The sequence below is a fragment of the Anoplopoma fimbria genome, chromosome 17, assembly GCF_027596085.1.
Source record: "Anoplopoma fimbria isolate UVic2021 breed Golden Eagle Sablefish chromosome 17, Afim_UVic_2022, whole genome shotgun sequence".
Classification (NCBI taxonomy): Eukaryota; Metazoa; Chordata; class Actinopteri; order Perciformes; family Anoplopomatidae; genus Anoplopoma; species Anoplopoma fimbria.
The window spans coordinates 28,845,759-28,855,812 of NC_072465.1; the positions used below are offsets into that span (position 1 = coordinate 28,845,759).

General features: G+C 37.6%; 1 pseudogene; it reads right to left on the reverse strand.

The window, feature by feature from the left end:
• Positions 1–5,542: 5,542 nt before the first annotated feature.
• On the reverse strand, positions 5,543–8,446 carry LOC129105178 (hatching enzyme 1.2-like; annotated as a pseudogene).
• Positions 8,447–10,054: the final 1,608 nt, after the last annotated feature.

A 10,054-nucleotide genomic window follows, 5' to 3' on the forward strand; every position in this document is an offset into this window, starting at 1 on the left:
AAATATCATCTCCTCTCTCAGCACTTCATACTCACATCATTTAGAGTGAATTACAAATAAGAGGTCAATGTTCTCACCTGCTAGAAGGACGAAAACCACGATGAAGGTCCACATTGTGTATGATGTGTCAGTGTCTAACCTGTGAGGAGACTGCCTTCACTGACTGCAAGTGCAGCAATTTATACGCTTGTGACAAGGAAACAGTGACCTACATTTTCATCTGTGGGTGTGTTGCACGTTTGATGAGCATGTGTATTTGTTGGCTCATTTTCATGAGCATGTGTATTTGCTACCTCATACCAAACAGCAGAGATATGTGTTGTCATGTGTGAACAATGACAACACATAAGTAGTAATTATCTAATGACTTGCATAATATTGGCTGTCAGATCATTTACCAGAACCACTCAAGAAAACAAAATCCTTAAACCAGATATTGTCAACTGTTGGGAAACATGTTCACACACTGTATTTGTAAACTAATTTCACAAATGTAGAATAACTTTGCTTTTTCTGCCCTGATGACAGATAGAGGGTAATATACAAGTTACAGGGAAAGAGCCCATGCTTGGGTACATATAGAGTTATGAACATATACCATCAGTGATTTAACATGGTGAAAAATAGAAAGAAAGAAATCAGATGAAAAGACAGCAATAAAGTCTATGTATATAAAATGTTCAGGCGAGGAAGATGAGGTGAAGCCACATCTCCGTCATTGATCCATGAGCTCAATGTGTTACACTCATTGCTACACCTTTAAATCACTTAATATGCTGCTCCTGGTTGAGAATTTGATGTGAAACTGCATTCAACTCCAAAATCCATAATAACACAGGCGGACTAAAGCACTTGGGAGTTGATGATGATGAATCCATGAACGTGCTGCTGGATTTGTTCATATCTATACAAGTAAACACTCAGGTGAGGCAGTTAATGATACTTTGTTTGTAACTACTATTAATGTCTACACTGCAACAAGTAAGTGTCATTCTGGGTGTGATTGTTATTTTTTACTTGTGTTTTAAATCAGTAATATGTTCTGGCAATGTGAGATACCTGCTATTTTCAGGGGGAAATATTATCCTCTAATTACTCTTTATACGGTTTTAAACATTAATATCTGAGTTTAAAAAATAGTTGCTCCAAATAAAATAGTAAAAAGTGGGGTTTATTTTAAAAGTATGTGACATGTTGTTTGGCAGTTCACCAGTCCAGTCTGCTAAGACAGCAGCAGCAAAGTGATTCCCAATAATCAATCTTTGATGTTGTACATTCATTCGTTCATTTAGATGAGTTTGTAGAAATGTTTTCTTTGAATAAATGAAGCAAAACAACGATGTTCTTGAGACTTTGTGGTCGACCCACAACTGTACACTGAATGTAGAAAGATAAGGTTGGCAACAAAAGATTTACCTAACAAGTTTAGTAACTTTGTCAGGTTTAATTCTATTGTCTATTTCTGATTAATGACAAAAAGCCTCAAAAAGTCCCACTGTGATTCAAAGTATAAAAGAGGGAAAAGTCTAGGGCTTGGGAAACTTGAACTGAGAATCTTCCTGAGGTCGCCAAACAATCAGTAGGTGTGGACAAAAAGTCTGACATTTCGACATTGCTACCTTGATGCCAGATGTCGTGCTGGATTACAATCAACTGTTTTATTATTAATATTCCACCTGTATGTGGGTCAGTTGGATCGTGTCCAGTTTAAATCACTGCTCTCAGCAATTCATAGCCATCATTTACAGGCAGTCAAGTGAAAACCATGCAAAACTTAAGATGGTACATAATAGCTTTGCAACAATGAGAAGTCACTGCCTGTGTTGTGGAATGTGATTCATCATTAGTGGAAAGTCATTCAGTGAGGAATGTGTTGTTGTAATTAGGTGGGTGGCTTACTGGTATATGATAAATATATCTTTCTGACATCTGGGCTCAAACTGGTTTTCTGCAATAATTAGGTCACAGTCATAGTCAGCATACCTTTATGGATAAACAAGAGGAGCAAAGCCAAGGGATTCTCATGCAACATGAGTTATTAAATAACAGCAGACCAATGTATGTCGAACTACTGAACTACTGGCGAAGATAGCAAAACATGGATGTCAATGAGGTCGCATCCTTTCAGGGTCTTGATGTTAAAACTCGTATCGTCTCACTCTGATGTTGTTTTAGAGGCACAAAGTCAGCAGAGTGAGGCAATCATGGAGGATTCTCCGGTTTTCTGCAAACAGCCAACTTCTGTTATAACCAAATAGATAATCAAATCATGTAGTATACAGTAGTCTAATATTTATTATAGATGTCCATATAATTTACTCTATACTTACAGTATAATAATTCAATTCAATTCAATTCAGTTTATTTTGTATAGCCCAAAATCACAAATTACAAATTTGCCTCAGAGGGCTTTACAATCTGTGCACATGCGACATCCTCTGTCCTTCCCTCACATCGGCACAGGAACAACTCCCCTAAAAAACCCTTTAACAGGGAGAAAAAAGGAAGAAACCTCTGGGAGAACGACAGAGGAGGGATCCTTCTCCCAGGATGGACAGAATGCAATAGATGTCATGTGTACAGAATGAACAGCATAACAGAGATACAACACATTCAATGTATATGACATAAATGATTCATATAATAAGACTACTTATAATAACAGCAGCAATTATTACAGTAGAATTATAGCCATGAAAATAGGGATAGTAATGTGATTAATAATAATAATGGAAGTAGCAGTGGGTGTCAGTCGGCTCACAGCAGGAGGCACGACTACGGTCCAGGTACCACAACGATTCATGGAAACCTGCCGAGCGAGAAAGCAAAAGGGCTTCAGGGTGGAAGTAAAGCTAAAATGCTTAATGGTACAGGTAATAGTAATAGTAATGTGACTAGTAATAATAATGGTGGTAGCAGTCGGTGTCAGCAGGGCCGTAGCAGGATGCACGAAGAGGAGCATCCTGATAACTGAAGGCTCTGGCTCCCATCCTACTTTTATATACTCTAGGAACCACAAGTAACCCTGCATTGATTGAGCGATGTCCATATAATGTACTCTATACTTACAGTATAATAATCATCCCAATTTGACAATACAGCAGTTCAAGAAACACACAACCAACATTTATATTTTTTGAAATGTTTTGTTCCTCCACTGGTTTACATTGGCATTTAGTCTCTACTTCCTTCATTTTAATTAGAAACTTAAAAACACCAGTGACTTGTCAACAACAATGAGTTCAACATTTAGAAAGTTTACTCAAGCACATTAACCTTTTTTTTTTTATTAAGTTATCGTCCCATCCAGGCTGTGATTGGTCGGTGCATGAAAACTGACTTGAAAAGATGGAATGATACAACAAAAGGAACCAGATATAGATAAATAGCCAGCTAGCCAAACCCAAACATTGCTTATCGTATGCCTAGTTTCTTCTGTTTTCCCGCCAGGAGAGCCTGCACACAACTATATCTGAGAAATACACCAAGATATCATCTGCATAAAGGGAAATATGATAAGAAGTCTCTTTGACCATGATGGGAGTTATGACGTTGTTCACCCATACTGACTAAGCTTGAGTATTTTTCTGCATTTAATGATAAAGCTGTAAAAATGAACATCAGAGGAAGCCTCAATATTGTTCAATAAACAGGGAATAATGTCGGAGGCGAAACAGCTCTTAAAAAAAACAATCTGACTGCAAAACTGAAATAGAAGGTATGTTTAAAGATGTTTAAAACCCCACAATAGCTTAGTCACCTCGAGCTTCAGAAGCACACAAGCTAGAATAAAAAGAGGTAAAAGCATCATCAATATCAGAAAGAAGTGTAAATTACCGTTAACATTTTTGACACAGTCAATGGATGCTAAGCGTTCGGACTGGTTTAACCTTCAAGCCAAGAGTTCATTAGGTCTTTCTGCAAATAAAATGTTTGTTGGGTTCTAAAATGAAGGGATTCAGCCTGGCAGAAGTAAGACACCTACTATATGCTGACTTGGTAGAGGACAACATTTTCTGCCTCTTTTCACTATAATTGGATTTATGTTGGTATTCAAGAAAAGCTATCAAGTGTTTCTTTTCAGGTTCAAATGTGAAGAAAAATAAGTGCAAGCTCCTCTCCTGACACTTAGTTAAAAATGATTGAGAATGGTGATGTATAAACGCTCTCAAACATTGATTGGTGTTTGTTAGAAAATTCCTGTTTTGTAAGAGTCATATTACATTGCCATCCCTTTTAATGTGGATGTGCACTTCTTGCGTGACTCCTCAAAAGAGGTCGAACAGATTTGCCAGACAATATTGCAGCAAGGGCAGTAGCATTTTATTTTGGACAAAGTGTGTTGTCCCCCTCTGCTTTTTGCTTCAACTCCTAGTCTGGCTTCAAATGATCATGTCACCCAGCTATAGAAACCTGGGCGTTGTGTGCACGGAGTACAGGGTGTAGGAATGTACAGTAAACCTCCTGCAATAAAGATAAGAGAGATAGTTCCAAAGGGTTTTCTGAAAGATTGGCATTTGCAATAGCAATCCATGCTTCATGAATTGGTATTTAGGCTGGTCATATAAAATCAACATGAGTTCTCTCTTTATATTTGGCTTTTCTCTCCCTGAATAGTTTCTTTCCGGTCCTTCCAGGACTCCAGTAAGTAATGGGTAAAACGTGTGGTGTGTTAATTGACCCAGGGGATTAAGGGCACAGAAACCAGATATTTAATTCATGTTGACTTTATTTACAAGTAAGTACAGTAAAACACAATACAGCAAATACAGTATTTTGTCCAAGTCCTGATATCTATGTACATCAATTGCATAACAGTAATAGGCATTGAAATCCACAAATGAATGTTCTACATTTACAAATATATACATAAAAAACTTTGGAGCTATCAAAGTATTCAAGTCAAGTCTGGTTTGAATGCGATCCTTCATCACAAAAGCATGTTTCACCTAAGAGAATGACCTAATGATCTAATCTAGATCAACAATTAATTATATGACATTAGTCAAATTGTCCGGGATCTTCTCATTCATGGTAGCTTCACTGACTGTTCCCCTGGCAGTATGTCAAACTCCACCTTCGGTCACTGTCAACGAGAAACAATAACATTTTAGAGACTTTACAAAATGGTTATTTCTTTGATAACTTTGGCATCTAAGAGTCACAGTTAGTGGGATGTGGATGTATGCCTGTGATAAACTGTTACAGATGAACTCACCGACTGTTATCATCAAAAGAGCTTTTCACTCCTGTCAGGAAGTGATCACTGGCGACTGTCCAGCTGAAGTACTCCTTATAGTAGTTGATGTCTGTCGCTGTTTGGCAGTTGGATGTGGTAAAACCAGGGTACTACAGCAGTAAAACCTCCATCTGAAATATAAGAGAAATGTGTTCATAAACAATAGTTATAAAATGTGTTAATGTAGAATACAACTCGCTTGTTTTACTCAACGTGCATACAGGTTCATTATACCCCAATTTTGGTTTTTGTAAAAATTAAAAGTTGATCGTCTTTTTTGTAATTAATGCAAAGATAAATGACTCACTGTCTGTCCTTGTAGAGGCTGCTGCGATCACTGTAGACCCCTGCGATCACTTCATTGTGTCCACATTGGAAGTCCATTGGTTCCCAATAACGGTTCACAGCATTTGACCACTTGCATGTTCTGGTAACCTTGAAGGCTTTGCACGAAATCTCCCAAAGTCGATCTTTTTGGTCGTCATTGTAGAGACTATTGTGGAAGAAAACAGCACTTTAGTTAAACTACTGTTGTATTTGTACCAAAATACGGATAAAGTTATGGATAAATATGTGTTTATGTTCATCTGTTTCCATAGAACAGACCAAGATGATTATTTATCACATTAAATATTTTAATGATGGAAATTAAAAACATAAGACTTTATAGGCATTTGTTAGCCTTTGCCCATCAAACCCTAAACAACAAAAAGTCCTTGGCTACTTTAACTCTGTTTAGTAAGGGCAATTTTTAACCCAACGCTTGCATTTAACTCAAAGATTAATTTGTACTGCCCACCTTGTGATGCCAGACACAGCTTGGCCAGAAGGACAAATGCGACTGAAATCGTTGTCCAAAGTATTGTCCCACTCGCCGTATGCATGGAGGAAATCCGCTGTAAGAGAAAGTTAAGTTTACTGGCTGAGTTACAGGCAAGGCTGTAAACAGGAAAAGATATAACAGACTGGAAAAGTTACATTTAGCCAACTTGGTTATGACTCCCACAATGAAAGAAAACATTCTGTACTAAACTGAATATTCCCTATTAATATAACTGCTTTATTTGAACACTTACTGCAGACATAGAGCCTGTTGATCTTCAGAATGTCATTCTCTGACATGCCTTCACTCTGGCCTATTTGTGCCGAGGGTCGAGGAATACGGTATCTCCTGCATTCTTGGAGAAGTCTTTCGGTGCATAATGCATTACGGACGTATAGTCATATGGAACGTTGAGGTTGTTTGTCTCCAGTTGGCCAAAGTTACTTTCTTGTCCTTCCAGGACGTTTTCATAGTTGATCCTGACGAAAGCGTCCTGTCACTTCTACTTTGCTCATGCCAGAAGCCAAGTACGTGAATGAGCTCATGCTGAATGATGCCATTGTGAATGCATCCTGTATCCAGAGATAATTGTTGCGACCTTCCAGTTCGCCCGACCCAGGACCAACATCCATTTTGTTTCACAATGCTGATGTAGTCGATCTGGGAAGTACGAGCAACAAACCGGATGCAGGTGCTCATGTGGAAGGCACTGATTGCGTTCTCAATCTTGAGCTTTTCATGGCTGGTAAAGGAATCACTTATGACATATGGCACTTTAACTGTCTGACTTAACTTTGGCCATTTGCAGTTATCGCAGATTCTTGCATTCCTTGCGTTTGAGACAAAAACATCTCCTTCGATCAAATGGTCTGATATAGGTTTGTTTGCCGTAAGGATTTGTGAATTGACTGTCTGGGTATCTAAAAGGGAATAAAAAAGAAGTTCAATTGATCTGAGAAACAATGCTAATCGTACTTTTATATATATGTATATTACATGGCAATCACATGCAATGGGTACAATGAACCTAATTACCTTGTGTTTTCCTTTGCAATAATTGAAACTCCAGCGATGGTCTCTGTCAATAAAAAAAACAATCATTAGAATTTGTTTATTCAATACAAGCCAAGCAGTGCAGAATCAATTGAATTCACTGTCTAAAAACGACCAACATTAATAACTGTTGGAAGTAGAAATGAGGTCATATAACTTTCTGGGGTCAGTATATTTACCTATTGGTATCATTCCTGAAGTGGGTCTGGACTCCTGTGAGGAAGTGGCCTGCAGGCAGTTGCCAGTTGAAGTCTTCGCTCAAGTAGTTGACCATTGGGGTTTTCCGACATTCAAATGTGATCAAGTTTGGAGAAAAGAGCAGCAGAGGAATTTCCATCTGAAACAAGATCAGATCAAGCAAACCATTTTACATTTTGAATTAGATATTTAGGCCATTGAGTGTACTATTATATGACTCTAAAGAGAAGGGAAAAATTCCCATTGATAAAAGCATCAGTCCTCCTTGAAGTGCTTTTGTTATATTAACCTGCTGTATTTTAGTGACTTTGTTTGATTTATTGATGAATTTACAAGTAGAACAAACTGTTACGGATATGTTTTAAAACTAAACATCTCAGTTGTAAGTATAACTTTGCTTTCACATAATTCAAATACTTTTTCACAAATTCATTTACCATTCAATAGTGTTAATATTGCATTTTTGTTGCATTATTCCAATAAGCCACCAACCTTCTTCCTCCTTGCTGGCTGTTGTAATCGCTGTAGACACCGGCAACCACATGATTGGCCGGGCAATTGTAGCTGAGTTCTTTCTCAGATGCGTCCTGGTAACTGGACCAGGAGCAGTCTGAGGTATTGTTGAAAGCCTTGCACTCAATCTTCCATTGGCGATCTTGCTCAGTGGAACTGTAGGAGCTTTGACATGAATCAAAACCATTTAATGGAAGGTTCAGAAGTAGCGGTGAAATATACAGTCTAAAGGTTAGATAGTAAATAATACATGGTTGAATATTCAGAATGATTACTCTCCTGAATCAGAAATTGTATATTTGCTTTTATATTTTTGTGCAAGTTTACCTCTTAATCTGAGACACGACTTGATTGTCTGGACAAGCATGACGCAAAATGCCTCTCAAACTGTTGTCATAGTCCTGTGCTCTGAGTCCAGCTGCAAACAACAAGTGGTTAAATTGATTAATGATCAACATCAGCAACATAATACAAACAGTCTATATTTTGAGAACGTCAACAACTACAAATATCATCTCCTCTCTCAGCACTTCATACTCACATCATTTAGAGTGAATTATAAATAAGAGTTCAATGTTCTTACCTGCTAGAAGGACGAAAACCACGATGAAGGTCCACATTGTGTATGATGTGTCAGTGTCTAACCTGTGAGGAGACTGCCTTCACTGACTGCAAGTGCAGCAATTTATACGCTTGTGACAAGGAAATAGTGACCTACATTTTCATCTGTGGGTGTGTTGCACGTTTGATGAGCATGTGTATTTGTTGGCTCATTTTCATGAGCATGTGTATTTGCTACCTCATACCAAACAGCAGAGATATGTGTTGTCATGTGCGAACAATGACAACACATAAGTAGTAATTATCTAATGACTTGCATAATATTGGCTGTCAGATCATTTACCAGAACCACTCAAGAAAACAAAATCCTTAAACCAGATATTGTCAACTGTTGGGAAACATGTTCACACACTGTATTTGTAAACTAATTTCACAAATGTAGAATAACTTTGCTTTTCTGCCCTGATGACAGATAGAGGTAATATACAAGTTACAGGAAAGAGCCCATGCTTGGGTACATATAGAGTTATGAACATATACCATCAGTGATTTAACATGGTGAAAAATAGAAAGAAAGAAATCAGATGAAAAGACAGCAATAAAGTCTATGTATATAAAATGTTCAGGCGAGGAAGATGAGGTGAAGCCACATCTCCGTCATTGATCCATGAGCTCAATGTGTTACACTCATTGCTACACCTTTAAATCACTTAATATGCTTCTCCTGGTTGAGAATTTGATGTGAAACTGCATTCAACTCCAAAATCCATAATAACACAGGCGGACTAAAGCACTTGGGAGTTGATGATGATGAATCCATGAACGTGCTGCTGGATTTGTTCATATCTATACAAGTAAACACTCAGGTGAGGCAGTTAATGATACATTTTTGTTTGTAATGTCTACACTGCAACAAGTAAGTGTCATTCTGGGTGTGATTGTTATTTTTTTTTTACTTGTGTTTAAATCAGTAATATGTTCTGGCAATGACGAGACCACCTGCTATTTTTCAGGGAAATATTATCCTCTAATTACTCTTGCGGTTTTAAACATTAATATCTGAGTTTAAAAAATAGTTGCTCCAAATAAATAAGTAAAAAGTGGGTTTATTTTAAAAGTATGTGACATGTTGTTGAACAGTTCACCAGTCCAGTCTGCTAAGACAGCAGCAGCAAAGTGATTCCCAATAATCCAATCTTTGATGTTGTACATTTGCACTTCATTTAGATGAGTTTGTAGAAATGTTTTTCTTTGAAAAAATGGAGCAAAACAACGATGTTCTTGAGACTATGAGGTCGACCCACCAACTGTACACTGGACGTAGAAAGATAAGGTTGGCAACAAAAGATTTACCTAACAAGTTTAGTAATTTTGTCAGGTTTAATTCTATTGTCTATTTCTGTTGATTAATGACAAAAGCCTCAAAAAGTCCACTGTGATTCAAAGTATAAAATAGGAAAAGTCTAGGGCTTGGGAAACTTGAACTGATAATCCTTCCAGGTACGCCAAACAATCCAGTAGGTGTGGACAACAAGTCTGACATTTCGACATTGCTACCTTGATGCCAGATGTCGTGCTGGATTACAATCAACTGTTTTATTATTAATATTCCACCTGTATGTGGGTCAGTTGGATCGTGTCCAGTTTAAATCACTGCTCTCAGAAAT